Source organism: Castor canadensis, chromosome 19, assembly GCF_047511655.1.
Source record: "Castor canadensis chromosome 19, mCasCan1.hap1v2, whole genome shotgun sequence".
NCBI classification, from domain to species: Eukaryota; Metazoa; Chordata; class Mammalia; order Rodentia; family Castoridae; genus Castor; species Castor canadensis.
Genome location: NC_133404.1, coordinates 33,980,520 through 33,998,161, shown reverse-complemented (window position 1 = coordinate 33,998,161; position 17,642 = coordinate 33,980,520). Strand labels below are relative to the sequence as shown.

The 17,642-nt window shown below is 37.6% G+C and overlaps 1 long non-coding RNA gene across 2 annotated transcripts in view; it reads left to right on the top strand.

The window, feature by feature from the left end:
* LOC141419197 (uncharacterized) overlaps positions 1-17,642 on the top strand; it is a 100,536-nt gene that overhangs the window by 14,825 nt on the left and 68,069 nt on the right. For both annotated transcript variants that reach the window (XR_012443853.1, XR_012443854.1), the window contains exon 3: positions 3,989-4,089. This is a non-coding gene — a long non-coding RNA (uncharacterized lncRNA). The remainder of the gene's footprint in view (positions 1-3,988; positions 4,090-17,642) is intronic.

Here is a 17,642-nt window from a genome sequence, read left to right as displayed (position 1 = left end):
CATGCTTTCATTTTAAAGTATTTAGCTGATAAGTTAAACTGATTCATTTCACATTTGCCTTCCTTTCCTGGTAGAATGTAATTCCCTGCGAGAGAAAGACCATACCAATTTTATACACTACTTTCCCTAGTGCTTAGACTACATCTGGCACATAGTAGGTTGAATGACTGGTTAATGGTATTCTTGTAAGCACTTATGAGCATAGTCTATGTTATACCCAGTTAGTTTTTTTTCTACTTTGCGTAGTTACAGAATAACCAATTTGGATGGAATCATTTAGAACAGGTAAGATCCTATGGCTGGAGGTATCACAATACCTGACTTCAAACTATATTACAAAGCAATAACAATAAAAACAGCATGGTACTGGCACAAAAACAGACATGAAGACCAGTGGAACAGAACAGAGGACCCAGATATGAAGCCACACAACTATAACCAACTTGTCTTTGACAAAGGTGCTAAAAATATATGATGGAGAAAAGACAGCCTCTTCAACAAAAACTGCTGGGAAAACTGGTTAGCAGTCCACAAAAAACTGAAACTAGATCCATGTATATCACCCTATACCAATATTAACTCAGAATGGATCAAGGATCTTAATATCAGACCACCAACTCTAAAGTTGATACAGGAAAGAGTAAGAAATACTCTGGAGTTAGTAGGTATAGGTAAGAACTTTCTCAGTGGAACCCCAGCAGCACAACAACTAAGAGATAGAGTAGATAAATGGGACTTCATAAAACTAAAAAGCTTCTGCTCATCAAAAGAAATGGTCTCTAAACTGAAGAGACCACCCACAGAGTGGGAGAAAATATTTGCCAACTACACATCAGACAAAGGACTGACAACCAGAATATATAGGGAACTTAAAAAACTAAATTCTCCCAAAACTAATGAACCAATAAAGAAATGGGCAAGTGAACTAAACAGAACTTTCTCAAAAGAAGAAATTCAAATGGCCAAAAAACACATGAAAAAATGCTCACCATCTCTAGCAATAAAGGAAATACAAATTAAAACCACACTAAGATTTCACCTCACCCCCATTAGAATAGCCATCATTAGCAACACCACCACCAACAGGTGGAAAAAGGAACGCTCTTACATTGTTGTTGGGAATATAAACTAGTACAACCACTCTGGAAAAAAATTTGGAGGCTACTTAAAAATCTAAACATTGATCTACCATTTGATCCAGCAATACCACTTTTGGGGATATACCCAAAAGACTCTGACACAGGTTACTCCAGAGGCACCTGCACACCCATGTTTATTGCAGCACTATTCACAATAGCCAAGTTATGGAAACAGCCAAGATGCCCCACTACTGACCAATGGATCAACAAAATGTGGTATCTATACACAATGGAATTTTATGCAGCCATGAAGAAGAACGAAATGTTATCATTCGCTGGTAAATGGATGGAATTGGAGAACATCATTCTGAGTGAGGTTAGCCTGGCCCAAAAGACCAAAAATCATATGTTTTCCCTCATATGCGGACATTAGATCAAGGGCAAACACAACAAGGGGATTGGACTTTGAGCACATGATAAAAGCGAGAGCACACAAGGGAGGGGTGAGGATAGGTAAGACACCTAAAAAATTAGCTAGCATTTGTTGCCCTTAACACAGAGAAACTAAAGAAGATACCTTAAAAGCAACTGAGGCCAATAGGAGAAGGGGACCAGGAACTAGAGAAAAGGTTAGATCAAAAAGAATTAACCTAGAACGTAACACACACGCACAGAAAATTAATGTGAGTCAACTCCCTGTATAGCTATCCTTATCTCAACTAGCAAAACCCCTTGTTCCTTCCTATTATTGCTTATACTCTCTCTTCAACAAAATTAGAGATAAGGGCAAAATAGTTTCTGCCAGGTAGCGAGGGGGTGGGGGGCAGATGGAGGGGGCAGGGTGGTTGGTAAGGGAGGGGGTGGGGGTAGGGGGTAGAAATGACCCAAGCGTTGTATGCAGATATGAATAATAAAAAAATTAAAATTAAAAAAAAAATCCTATGGCGAGTGCCATTAAACCCAGGTAGAGGACTCAGCTGGATAGGGGTACTAGGATCGATTCCTACATAGTCAGTAGTATTTATTGAGAATATAAATGAATGAATAAAAACCATAAAATCTCTTAGACCACCAGTTTCACCATATGTGGTAGTGGCTTCAGAGAATGTTGAAAAATAGGTATAATTTGTACTGAATGTGTTTTCATTCTCCTGTTGAATTACCTGTTAGATACCAATGGTCCCTTGTATCCCCTACCTTATGACTAACTTCTAAGATACTATATAAATGTGACTCCCTCTCTTTATTTCTTCATCTCCTTAAACACACTATCTTGAGATCTGCTAACCTATTTCCTCAGTGGGCCCTTCAGCTGTTTCCTTTTTAGCTGTGGTACTGATAACTTTTGTGTATACCAGGAAGAGCCCTAAGCCCTATCCCTATTGGGCTACAAGTCCCATTTCCTTCTCTTAAGAACATTTTGAGTGTAAAGATGGCCCTGACTTTTTAAATCTTTGCTTCTTTCTTCTCAACTGTCCTTACCCATAGCACAAAACTCTTGAGGCGACCAAATGGAGTCATGTAAATGATAGTACTTTGCTCATGATAAAGACCTCTGTGTAATAATTTCTCTGAAAACCCTAGTCATGTGAGAAACTCTGTGAAAAACTTTCCATGACACAGTATGCTTGAGAAGCAAAATCTACTCTTCCTGTTTTAGAAACCCACAATGCACATTAGGAACCAGAGGATTGAACGGTTGGCAGTAAATAAGCCTGTTGGATCCAGAAATTTTTCCCAAGTAATTTCATCGCAAATCTTTTCTTTGTTTGGTTAACATAAAAAATATATATTATATACATATAATATATATTATATTACATATAATATAATATACATTATATTAATATAATATAATGTATATTATGTAATATAATATATTAATATATTATATATATATTACCATCTGACATACACTAGTGTCCCACAAAGTTAATAAAAGTTAATAAAAGGGAATAGGAACCTGCTGATTTGCCAGCGAAGGTAGGCAGCTGTTGCCTTGACTTGTATGAAGGGCCAGTTTTTGGAGATCCTGGCACTAGTCTATCAGCTCCTTTTCAGGACCTCAATATGGTTCCTGTCTTCATTTTCTTTCCCATACACCAGTTTCACAGCTTCTTTACTAGACTCTCTGCATGGGTGTTGCTTTTGGTCATTGTATATCATCCTTAAAAATTTGACCTTGTCCCTTACTTGTTAAGAGAATCCTCCGTGACTTGGATTTCGTCTCTGTTCTGAGATGAAGAAGCCTAAACTTGTTAACAAAGAATTCATGATCTTTCATGGTTTGCCTTTAACCTATCTTTCCAGCTTCACAACTGTCTTAACCACACCCATTCTTCATTCCTCTGATATTCTACTGTTCCTGAAATATGATAGGCCATTCCAGGATACAAACCTTCACACAAACACTATACCTTCTGTTTCAATGCAATCAACCAAATTTCTTACTTAGTAAGTATCATAAGTTTAAGCCTGAGTGGCTTAAACAGCACACCATTTTCTCATAGCCCTTGAAGCTGGGAGTCTAAGACCCAATGAGGACCCTCTTCCTGACTTATGGAGGACTGCCTTTTCTTTGTGTCTTCACATGGTAGAGAATCAGAGAGATTCTTGGTATATTTTCTTACAAGAATACTCACCCCATCAACATGCCGTCCCATGACCTCATCTAACCTTAACTGACTCCTGCTGTGGTTTGAATTCCCCTCCAAAACTCACCTTGAAACATTTAAAACTGCTATGTTAAATGGTATTAAGAGTTGGATCTCTAAGAGGTGATTAAGTCATGAGGACAGTATCCTCATGAATAAATTGAGGCCATAACCAAGAGAGTGCATTAGTTACAATGCAGGTGGACCTCTGATAAACGAATGAGTTTGATCTGATGTCTTCCTCTTTCTCATCAGGACAGTTTCTCATGATTCCATGACCTCTGCCATGCTATGAGGCAACAAGAAAACCCTCTCCAGATGCTGGCACCATGTCTTAGACTTCCCATTCCCAGATGGTAAGAAATAAATCTCGTTCTTTATAAATTACTCTGTCTTAGGTGTTCTGTTATACCAACAGAAAAGGAAGGAGGCCACTGCCAATGATGTCTCACCTCCAAATACCATCACATCAGAGGTTAAGGCTTCAATATTTAAGGAGACACAAACATCCAGTCCAATACAGAATTATTTATATTTGTTCCTGAAGTACCTAGCACATATAGTACAATGTATATGCCACTGACACATGGTAGACACAGCAAATTTCGTTTTTAAAAACATTGACAAACAAATGGACCAAAAAAAATTCTAATGAAGAAGATAAAGCTACAGAATCATATACAGTAGGTGGAGATGTCTCTATCATCCCAGCAGGCAGCAGCAAGAAATATTAAATTGGAAAAGGCACCCATCTGAAAGGTCTGAAGTTGAAGGAAATTAGAATACCAACTGCAGGGGATCATGGGAAAGAACAAATGACAGAATGGTTTTCATTGAACATCTTTAATTTATCAGAAGTGTGGTTTATATATTATGTTTACCATCATATATTTTTAGAATATCAAATATTTTTGCCTCTCTCTGTCTTAAGAAAACAACCAAAAAGGAAGTTAGGAAGCAGACAAGTGTCTTCAAAGAAAAATTCTCATTGGATGTGGAGGTTTACGCTTGTAAAGCCCAGGTTCTTGGGAGACAGTCATCAGTAGGTTCTCAGCTTGAGGCCAGCCTAGGGAAAAAATTAGACCACCATCTCAATGAAAATCTGGGCACAGGGATGCACAACTGTCATCCCAGTTAATGAGAAGGCTCAGTTAGGAGACTCATGGTTCAAGCCAGCCAGGTCAACAAAAGTGAGACACTAACCTGAAAAATAACTAAAACCAAAAAGGACTGGGGGTGTGTGTCAAGTGATAGAGTTCCTGTCTAGCAAATCCTAAGCCTTGAGTTCAAACCCCACTACTGCCAAAAAAATTTTAAAAATCCCTAGCATTGCAATTTCAGGACTGAAATATAGTAAGTCTATATAATAGATTAATTCTGTTAAAATAGTTTTGGGGGTTGATAATTTCAAAAGAAATAGAAAGAAAATTCCTTTAAAGTCACTGGAAATATATCGTCATAAGACTCATTCAATGCATATTAGCTGAGTATCTACAGTATGACACTCTCCAAGTCACTGACACAGAGCAGAAAGCAATTCACAAAAGCTAGGCTGCAAAATGAGCTGTGTCTCTCAGCAACTCTGGAGATGGTCGTTACCAATTAGAGTGGCTGACGTCCATTCGTTACCTCCTTAAATGCCTGAAGGAGCTGTTGATTGCTGGCTGCTTTGCTCAGGAAACTACCATATTTGCAAACACAAATGCATATTTACACTCTGATGAATAATGAAGGTTATTTATTGCATGTGCTTGAAATAATGGTTGATTTTGGAGTGCCGTTCATAAAACTCACATCAAAAAGTGTGTTATGGTCTGACGTTTTCATTGCAGTTCAAGTAAAATAGTCCTTGGAAATTGTCTTACTACCAAATTGCAATCGTAAAGGCAGGGGTTCAGACTGTGAGAATCATTTTATATTGTGAACTTCTGGATAATATATAACATAACGAGTTTAATTGAATCATTCAGTTCTGTTTTCACCCAGAAACGTGGGAATTTAAATGCTGATACAGCTTTAGCTTCCAATGACACCAGTCAGCACTCCTTAGATTGGATGTAAATAATCCTATTTGCAGATATGCAATATGATAGGGGGACGGCTTGTCTGTAAACTTGCTAGCCAAGATAATTAAATAATTCCATCATGTCTTAATATGTATAAAAAATCACTGGCCTCAAAGTAATACTCGATATGCATTTTTCTTCTAGCTAGTAGAAGGACCACTGAATTTTTTTAGCAACCTTTATCTTACTTTGGAACTGCAGGAATAGGATAAAACATACACATGCACACACACACACACACACACACACACACACACACACACACCAAGCTCAGAAGTTACCATAGCAACAGTAGCATCTGCTTCTGACCTGCTTCAGAAGTTTGCCCCAAACATAGTCTGACCTGATTGGGCTATGTGATTGTTCTTTCTTAGGATTAGAAATTTGAATTTAGCTCAGATTCTACATTTTAAAGTTCATCTTGATTGAAATTCTGTACTTCTCAAGTCTTGTTTCCTGAGCTCCAACCTTATCATAGTGTTCTCAGGAAAAAAAATCAGCCATGGGGTCACTTAGAACATTATAACCGAGTCAACACACAATAGAAATGAAATGCTTCTGAAAACAAAAAGGCTGCTTTGGGTTAGAATGGTCAGAAAGGGACAGTTCTCACTATGCTTAAGATGGACTAAATATGAAAGGAAGTTATACACAAAAATTCTCATAGAAAGAAAGGAAAAAGCAATTTATCACAGTACCCGTTCCTCTGGAAATCCACCACTCTGGAGTCATCCAAGCTACTGATGACTGTTTAGGTATCACCTTTGATCCTTATTCTTGATACTTCACCTCTTTTTGGATTATTAAGTCTCAGTCTCTGTTTCTTTTTTCTTTCCTTCTTGACTCAATGTTTAGACACTGGTGACCTGGGAGCACCATCCTGGTGCCTTTCCACTTCTCACTGAGTGTTCTTTTCCCATATGACCTGCAAACGATCACCTTCTCCATCTCCGTTGGTTGCTCATTTGCTTTTGCATTTGAGCTTGGATATTTGCAGTTATGCAAACTTTCTCTTCTCCTCCAGATTTTCTCAGTGCAGTGGATTTTTTACACGATCTACCTCTTTCACACATCCAGAAATCTAACCCTCTTTGTACCCCAGTGCTACCTTTAGTTTATTCCTCACCCTCTCTCTCGAGGGCTATTTCACAGGATTTCTGACCTGGATTCCTTGTTCTCCCCTACACACCATTTTTTCAACACTGCCCCAATTGTACCATGTTTAGACCATCCCTAAACCTTGACATTCATTGTTTTGGTCTGACTTTGATTGTCCACTAACATAACTCCCCACACTTTAGCACATGTGTCTCTTCATCTTTCCTCTTCCTATGTCTTCAATCAGGGGTTATGATCTAGGCTGTCTTGCTAAATGGTCTAGAAGGTAAAAGCTATAGTAGGTCACTAAAGAAAATTAGAAAGCCCAGAAGAACAGAAGCAAGCAAATATCATCTTAAATATAGTCCTATTTGATTACCTAACAGTCCTAGACAATCAAAATTCCATTGGAGGCTCAATACAGCCTGTGAGCCTGTGGGAGGCTCTTGCAAACTCTGTGCTCTAGCCACACTTAAAGTTCTAAATCCTGTGAATAAATGAGACTCTCCCAAGACTCTAAGCCTTCTCAAGTGCTGTCTTCTCTAGATTCTTTGCTGGATATCTATAAAGTTGCAATCTTTCTTCTGGAGAGGACTGTTTCTCTCTATATTGCCTCTAGTTGTACTCATCAATAAACTGACCTACATTAGTCAGCTTCCTATCATTGTGACAAAACACCTAAGGTAAATAAAATTAAAAAGAGAAAAAGTTTTCAGTGTATAGTCAGTTGGCACTTGACTTGTTCCTTTTGAACCTGTGGCAAAGTAGTACATCATGGCTGGTAGAAGCATGTGGCAGATGAAACCCATTTACTTCATGACCAGGAATGAGAGAGAAAGAGAGAGAGAGAGAGAGAGAGAGAAAGGGGCCAAAATCCCAACATCTCCTTCAAGGATATGCCACCAGTAACACCTTCCTTGCATTAGCTCCACCTCCTCCAGGTTCCAGCACCTTCCAATACTGCCATAGGAAGACATCCAAACCTATAAGGCATAGGTCTTGGAGGACAATGTAGTGAAACCATAACAGTACCCCAAGTATTTCTTACTTATAGCCTCTACTTGTCTGGGGCCCGGATTGTGAGGGAACAGAGATTAGGCAAGATGTTTAAATTGTAGTTTTGTTTCCTTATAAACTTGTAAATAGCAGTGAAGTTTAACATGTGAATAGCCTATGACAACTTCCTGAGCACTTCCTATTTTGATGTGTCTCAAAACAAATAAACAATCAATAAAACACTTTTAGAGGCAAGAAGAAAGCAATAGGGAATGGAAGAAGACTTATTTGCAGGCTGTGGGCAGATCACTGTGATGATATAACAATTAAAAATACATTTAGCTAAGCCCTCGTGGCTCACAGCTATAATCTTAGTTATTTGGCAGGCTGAGATTGGGAAGATCACAGTTCAAGGCCAACCCAGGAAAAAAAGTTCTTGAGACTCCATCTCAACCAATAAATGCCCAGGCACATGGCATGTGCCCATCATTCCAAGTTATGTGAGAAGCTGAAATAAGCAGTATTGCAGTTTCAGGCCACACCTACCAAAAAGTTTCACAAGACGTCTATCTCGATGAAAAAAAGCTGAGCATGGTGGCTCCTGCTTGTCATCCCAGTTATAGCAGGAAGCATAATTAGGAGGATCACAGGCTAGGCAGACTTGGGCAAAAAGTCAGACCCTATCTCCAAAATAACCAGGAAAAAAAAAAAAGAGATTAGAGGCATGGCGCAAGTGGTAGATGTATGCTTAGTAAGCATGAAGCCTTGAGTTCAAATTATAGTACCACTACAAAAGAAAAAAGAAAGGAAACAAAAATTAGCCATCATTCTCTCTTATAGCAATCTTTAGGATCATTTCCAACTTTCAAAAATGTGAATAATCACCCCAAATCCACCTTATAGATCAGTACAGGTACAATGGGACCTACTTTTAGTTTTGCAAAAGCACATACCAACTTTTCTTTAATTATTACCATATCATGGTCCTATGAAGGTTTCATATTTGAATTTATGGAATTGTTATATTGAAATGGAATTGTGTTACACCTTTAAACCTCAAGTGGCTACTAATATTTTATTAAATACAGCTGCCACTAGGCAATAAAAATCTCCAAGGGGCCAAGAAAAGAGTGCGGTGTTTTTCATATCTGCTTTCTTCTCACATGGCCATATGCTAGCCATACATACATTCTGTCTGGTGTTCAATATACACTGCAGCTCTGTATAGAATTAGCCTAGAGCATTACACACCACCTGCATAATTTCAAAACAGTGAACACTAGATGTCACAAAATAAAAACCCTGAGCTCTGCTTCTCAAGCTCAAATGCATTTACAGTTACTTAATGAGATACACAGAAAGATGCTGCAAAGCCAAAGAAGTTAATTTCATTTTACAAGGGTAGGAAATAATGGTAGACTTTTGAGGACAGATACTCTGCACCCATAATTAGCTTTAAGATAAATCCATTTGGTATGCATTCAGTTTTTCATTAGGACATGCGTTTCCACTCCCATGTGCAATGTTTGAAAGGTTTACATTACATAAAATTAGGCTGGATAAACTGTGTGCTTCATCTCTTTCTTTAATGTGATTGTGCCTTTCCTTGAACACAGTAGCCTAAATGATAGCCACCATTGTATGCTATGCACGTCAATAAATACCGAACATGAATGTGAATCAATATTGTGTTAGTATTGGGATTAAGCAAGCTATTTTCTCCTCCTTTTTTTTTTCTTCTTGGGAGATGAATATGAGTAAATAAAATGAGTGTTTGTCTGAAACTGTGTAGGGGGATTAGGCTTTGTGTTTTCCTTTTGAGGAACAGCATGCCAACTGGCAAGCCTTGGCTGGCTACCTGGGCCTTGCATGGAAAAGGAGCCACTCACCCTTGTAGCAGCAAGGCTTGCTGCTTTGAAGGACGCGGGGAGGAGGGCCTCCTCTGGCCCAGAAAAACCAGGTGCGGTTTCTGCAGCAGGGAAAGGTTATGCTTCATATGACTTCGTTTTCTCTCTGCAAATTAAGGGAGAATTTATGAGTGTCTAGACAGGAATTAATCGGAATAATATTGGCTGCTTTTGACCCGAGAGTGCTATTACAATAAAGTATATACAACACAAATATAGGACAAAATCATTTATATAGCCTATTATCATGCCAGCATTCCTGAGACACCTTACAATAATAAAATGATTTACAAAAGAAAACACTAACAAAAACATATCTCTGATGATGGATGGCTTTGCAAAGCAAACTTACTCTGTTCCTGAAGTTATAGTTAGTGTCTGTAAGTGCTTACAAGATAAGGAGATTTTAAATGATGGTAAAATAACAAAAGAGCTTGGTGGTAGAGGACCACAGATCTAGGATAGAATTAGTTTCTATGATTTATAAGATGTCAGGCTATGAGAAACTTCCAAAATCCCCGTAAATACAAAACCTGGAGAAAATATGTTCAAAAATAAGTGCACTAAATGCCTGAAAATGTAAATAGAGATATTGTGCATTAAAAAAACAAGGCAAGGAACATTTTTTCTATAAAAATTTTAAGAAGAAAAGGATTTTTAAAAGTGATTTTTTTTTAACCAAAGGAAATGTATTATTTTCTCAGAAAACTTGAAAGATGTATATTCCTAATTTTTCTGGGTAAATTTAAAAATGTTTAAAGAAATAAATAATTCATAAAGATAACTATTAAATAAACCCAGTTCTAAAACTTTGCCTGCTTTAGTTTTCTGTGTATTTTCTAAATTTAAGTAGTTTACTAAATAAATGTGAATGTTTTTGTTAATCTTTTATTTGGCAAATTCAACTTTTTAACCTCAATATGAGGAAATATGATATTATATGATTTCTTTTAAAAATAATATTTCTTAATTACTTATTATTTACAGGGCACAAGCTCACTGCACAAATCTTGGAAAGTACAGAAAAGTTGCGAGAATACAAGATTCATGCATAATCTGTAATTCCAGAAATAACCACAGTTAATATCTTGGTGTATTTTTTCTAAAATGCTAATTTTTTTCAAATTAACTCTAAATTGATTCCAGCCACATTTTAAACTGGCAAAGTGAATTAACTATTTCTATTAAAAAAAAAAAAACTTCTGCCACATCTAATTAGGAACACCACCAGGTATTCTATATCACCCCAACGTTTTTACCAACCTTGGTAATTATTGCAAAACTATTTCAATTGAATTACCATGGCTTTAGATTAGTAAAGAAAAACAAATCTATCTTTTTTTTAACACCAAACATTGATTTTATCTGTATCTGTATGTGTGTGTGTATATATATATATATATATATTTGTATTTATATACATCTATATACATATATATTTATTATTGCCTTCAAGCATAGATATTTAGTCATTCACTTTCTTTTATTGCCTGAAGTTACAAATTGACTAATAAATTTAACATTATGCACACATAATTGCAGACATACATGCATACTCATTGTCCATGTATGTATTAGACATATACATGTATGTTTTTGTTCATTTCCTTTATTGTAAAACTAGAAATGTGTCAACTTTTCTCCATATGTCTGCTTTCCCAAAAGAGGCAAAGCAAGATGCAAGACAGGATATTTTTCTGCTTTTGCTCCAGCAGCCTGGATCTGAGTGATCTTAATCACCTGAGATCCTGCGGGTAGCAGCAGGCTGGACTCCCAGGCTAACTCCACCCAGCACTGGCTCTCTGTGGACTGGGCAGGAACACCCGGTGCTCTGTTTTGATGTGGATTATCTCAGAAAGTTCCATTGTGAATTGCTGTTTTAGCAGGAGAAAGAACAAGGTCAAAATCTTCAAACAGAAAATACAATGTGAATGCAATATGAGTGCTATCAGACAAAAGGCTTTTAATTTGTACTTTTGTCGATCTTTTTCTTTTTCTTTGCATCTTAAGCTTGTGACTCCATACTTACAGGTAAGGTCAAAACTCCTCCACATCCAACACAGCAGTTTTTCTTGTTCATCTGATCTTCTATCTGATTTCAAAGATTGATTCCATAGACCCTTGGATATTCTCTTGCTTTTCCCTGCTAATATCATGAAGACAGTTTCAAAACCAATTTTCCTGTATTATACACTTGTTTTTTTTTTTTTTTTACTTATTTTCCATTCCATTACCCTTGATTGTGGTGATTGTCCATTCTGTTGGCTATTGCCTCTTAAGAAAGTTAAATATAGAATTAAGATGGTAGTAGACAATATATCAGCAAACAGAAGAATTTACTCTCATCACCGTCTAAACCTTAATCTGAACTTTTGAGAACTTTAGGGCTGGAATGATAAATTCCCACCATCTGATTTTGCTGGTGCAAACAAGTTGTGTGAATTGAATTGTCCTTCTAATACTTTTAAGAAACATGGGGAGAAAACATCATTTGCCATTTGGGCAAGAAAATTTCTTTTTCTCAAGTTTCTGAGTTATGTTGTTTTCTTTGCTATGGTAGCCTTGTCTCACCCAATAGAGCAAAGAAATACTCCAGATTGGCTCAGAACTCCAAATGGGAATTCCAAAGAGGTGCTCTGGGAACTGAACCCCAACAGGAGCATTCAGTGTCTTGAGGCTTAAAAAATTTATTAATCTCTTTCCACAAAATGCCAGGTTATTGATGACACATTTTTTTAAATGTAAAAGAGACACTTATTTTCACTTATTTTCTTTCTCTTAAAAACTTTGTCCCTCTCAACACACTATTAAATGGGTTCTGATATGACTCTTCTTTTCCTAACATGAGTTCTCTCCTGAAGCAGATGCTGGTGCAGATACTGTGGGCAACCATGCACCATGCACCATGCTTGGGATACACTATAAAGGAGGTCCTCTAAGCACCTGGTGGCTGAAGACAGCATTCCAAGTCTTATGGTGACTACTCAGAAGTCTTTAGAGGCACTACTGAATAGTAGCTCCTGGGTTAGGTTCTAAAGTCAGATAGTGTTCAGGTAAATCTTGTCCACTCAGTGTACCAGCTGAGAGAGCCAGGGGTCATAGTTAAATTGTTTATGCCTTCTTCCAAGCGTTCGACCCATGCATCCTTGGGGGATATGTTCAAACTATGTCCACATCTTAGCACTCTTTCATCGCCTTACCTTCTTCATGTCAGCCCCTCTAATTCTTGTCCATCCTGTGGGATGAACTAAAATATCATGAAAGGCCTTGGAAAAACCTTTCATGAAGTCAGGGTAAAATAGATAACTCATGACACACATACACTATTAGCACTCCACACTTCACCTTTCCTGTTTTTCACACATTTCCACTCTTTAGTGGCCTGCAATGATTTCCATCTTCCCCTGCCTTCCATATTTCTTGGGGGAGTTTCTTTATCTATCCTGCCTTATCATTAAAGCCACAGAATATGACCCCCTGCCTTGTTCATGACACTAGTTCACAATGTTTATACATCCTAGCACACTGCTTGGAATTCTAAAACATTTTATAGCATGCTAAAAAGAAATTAAGACCTAGAAATTCTTGAGACTCTGACCATAGTAGGGAATTATCCACCATCATCCATCCTTCTCTCCACTTCTCTAGTTTTCCACATTGCACACAGATATTCTTACAGGCCATTATGGTGACAGTCACACATTCAGCAAGCAACATTCTTGATGTCAGCCTATGTATTGTTCCTAACTTGGAGCAATCATGCCCACCACAATTTGTCCATGGGAGCTGCTCAGCTCAATGTCAGTCTATTGGCGAAACCATGCTGTATTGCTATAAAGCCTGCTGAGTGTCATCCTATCACTGTTCTGCCTTTCTTCTTTTTATGGATAGAATCCCCTTTTCCTGAATTTTGATTACTAAGAAACCACCTCATAAAAGCTAAATCGCCCAGACTTCTTGCTTCTTATTATGACCTTGTGAATGTTCTTGCCAACTCCACACAAGCAAAAGTTGACATGTACAATTACCTCTTTATTTCCATCCCCTCTGTGACCTGACTTTCCTTGCATTTGTGGGCTAAATTGAAGTCATGGAAATGGGTGGCCAGGTTTTACTACGCACTCTGGGGCTTCATGTTAGGGGATTGCTGAACAGCAAGAAAAGAAACAGAGCATCTTTAACATATTGGGGTGCAATCAAATACTCCCTCAGACTTTCATCTATCTGGAGTGTTCCACAAAGGGAGCAACTTCTATCTTGCCTGAGTCTTGTGTTTGGATTCTTCTGTTATCAAAGCTTAGCCTTATATCAACAAATGAGGATGAAACTATGCAGTTGTAACAAAGAAAACCTTGATAAAAAAATTAATGGAACTTCTGAAGAATTTACAGTTTATCATCATGCCTTATCTCATGACTCAGAGGTCTAGAACCAATACCCTGCACTCTCTAAACTAGGTGCAGTTGCTCACACCTTAATCCCAGGCAGAGATCAGAAAGATCACCATTTGAGGTCAATCTGGGCAAAAAAGATAGCAAGACTCCATAGGTGTGGTGGACATGCCTAGAATCCCAGCTATGTGGCTGGCATAGGTAGGAAGATCACAGTTCGAGGCCAGATCTGGGGAAAAATGTGAGCCCATAAGAGGAGCACAACTAAAAACCAAAAAGGCTGGGAGGATGACTCAAGTGGTATAACACCTGCCTAGCAAACACAAAATCCTGAGTTCAAACCTCAGTACCATCCAAAAAAAAAAAAATACTCTGCACTACCTAAAATGACAGAAAATATTGATGTTATCAGCAACTTCCTAGAGCAATCACTATCAACTCGGTGTCAATGGCTACCTCTTACCTTCCAGTGTAGCTAGATGGGCAAGCAATATCCTTGAGCCATTTTATGCAGATAAAGTTGAAGAGCTCCATCTGGTCCTGGGAGGCTTAAGTGTTGGTGAGGATAAGTGTTGGTGCATTCAACTGTCATTTCTTCATGGATGCTCTCATTATCTTCTGTCTGGACTTTCTAACTGATTCTGACAAGTTCTGGGACATGGTGGCAGCACTAGATGAACAAACAGTCAAAAAAATCTGCTATAAAGAAATGGAGAGATGGTGTGCCTGACTTTTCTGTCTAATTTAACAGTTATATTTTTCTTTCCCATCACAGTGGTGGTGGACACATAGGTAACCAGGTACATAAAGATGACAATATTGGAGAAAAGATACCAGGAGAGTATGGCAAACCTTAAACTTAAGGCTGTCATCAGGAGAGGATAGGAATGAAAAGATTTGAAAAATGGGAGGGCAAAATAGAAACCGTAGAGGACAAATGCCCCAGAAATGAAAAAGACATAAGTCTAATTAACTTGCAATAGAAGAAGGATCCCAATTCTAATGGTTAAGAATATTGATTGATCATGGCTGAGCCTCTGCCCAAATCAGGAAAGTGCTTGAATTAGAAGTGAGAAGTCCAAGTCTGTCCGTTTTGCTTACAAGAAGCTTTCATTGCTATCCTTGCCCATTTGATCCCCTGCAGGATGGTGTGAACTGAGAAACCTGGACTATATTTATAAAACATAAATATCCAAATGTAAAGCAAATCTTCATTATTTATCATAGAGGTCTGTCTGGGAATCATAATAAACAATTGTATAGTAAGCCATGGGGCTGTCTCAAGCCTGGACTAAACATGTACCCCTTCCAGCAATGAAGAAAAACACTGGGGTCAGGCCAGGCTCCTCTGGGGATCGTTTTCAGAATAACAAACTAGCAGACATATTTTAGTCTCAAAGAGTTTTTCAGAATGACATGATGGTCAAAGTCAATTTTTAGAGTTCTCCAGTTGATATAAACATACTGATATTTGTGTTCTCGAACTACCATATGCAGAACATCAAGACTTGGGTGTTTACCAAATAAATAATTCAAATTGATGAACAAAAAGTCAGGAATGATGTCCCAGAATATGAAAAGCTATTAGCTAAATCTGAGTGTAAGGCAAGTAAAAGTCAGTAAGTTTATGGAATTTGGGAGACAGGAAGAACCAATCAAAAAGCAAATTGAGTCAGGAATATCCATACACCATTGACTTTTAAAGTAAAGAAAGCAATGTTGTACTCATCCATTGTGATTATTTACACATATGCTATCTCTACATTACTACCTTATAAGTTATTTGGAATTGATGTGTCTTCTACTTAATTGATAGTTCATGGACACCAGTTAGTGAAGCGACTTCTTAGAAGTAAGACAGACATGATGGAGAAATGAGTGGTGTAGAAGCGAGTGTAATATTCACAGAACAGGGTGAAACAACCCCGAAAGGCTAAGATAGGACTAAATCACAAAAGATTGAGAACCACCCATTTTATGATTTTCTCAGTTTACAGTCAAATGACAGATGGATCTCCGTTCCAAACCTCCAAGTGCATTATTATTCATTTCTAAAGTGGAATTTAATAATTAGATGGGTAGATTTTCCAAAAAATATGAAAAATGTTTATGAAGAGTAAAGTAAGAATGTTATAGTTTGTCACATGTTAAGAATATAGTGAGTTGTAATATAGTAACAGACTTGGAATACAGTCAGTGGGTTTATCATCTGACACAGAGTGCTTACACAGCACGCTTAAGTTAATTCTTATAGTGCTCACAGTTTTCTTGGAAAGAAAGCTATATTTTTCTTTACTACAGTCAGAGAGTGAATACACAGAGACACAGAGACTTGTCTAAGGTCTCATAGATGGTAAGGTTCAGGCTAGGACTCAAACCCAAAATCTGGTTTCAAAATCTGGAAGAGGAACCTCTCTACAATACAGTACCACCTCCTTGGATAAATTTGTCAGTCTCCTGAAATTTTAGTGTCTTCAAAAGCAAATGGTGAATAAATCATTTAAATTTGGGGAAAGGCCAGCATTCAAAATAACACTACCAATAATATCTATTTATGTGGGAAATGTCTCTTGCTTTCTCACCATATTTCTTAATGTACCATAAAGTACATTATAAACTTCATTTTATATTATGTAAGACATTAGATTCTTCAAAAAAAGTCCAGAGGCTTAGAATAACTTGCATGGTTTGTAATAATAGTCAAAGGAAGGCTGAACTGTGGTTATGATTCAAGTTGATCTTAATATGAAGGTGGGAAGAGAAGACATCATTCAAACTTACCATACATGAACTAATTAATGTCTTTCTGTCCACTAGCCCTTCTTTTCCTTACTCCTTGGGTCAAGGACTCCAGGGCCTCCTCTTTTCTCTCCGAGCAACTTTGACAAAACATATTTTTAAAGACATGGCTCCTAAACTGATAGCAGTTGTCTTTAGTCTTAACCAAGGTCTGCTTTCTTGAGAAGGTTGTGAGCAATTTTGGTACTCTGTAGCTGAGAATATCAATTTAAATGGTGACCCTATAATTTATTGTTCAAATTTAGATCCTTTTGAGAATAAAAGGTAGTTGAATAAGAACTGCAGTGGCCAAATAGTTACAAACTTGTCACATGCAAGGGGAAACTGTGAGTCTTGAGGGCCAAATTAGGGATCATGTTCTTACCTTGAGAGCAATGGTAAGACAGACATTTTTAAGGAAAGTGAAATAATCAAATGTATGTTTAGAAAGCCTGGATCACACAAATCATTACATTGTGGAAATTTATTTAAGGACCTGAGAGTGACTGCAGGTAAAAAACACAGTCAATGAGCTATGACAGTGGTTAAGATTGATAGAAGGGATCAGGTTGGAGGGGTCCATTGAGGATACAAATTAACAGAAAGTGAAACAGGTGGAATGGAGTAAGAGGATTAGGGGAAAAGAAGATGGAGAATGACTCCTTTATAATTT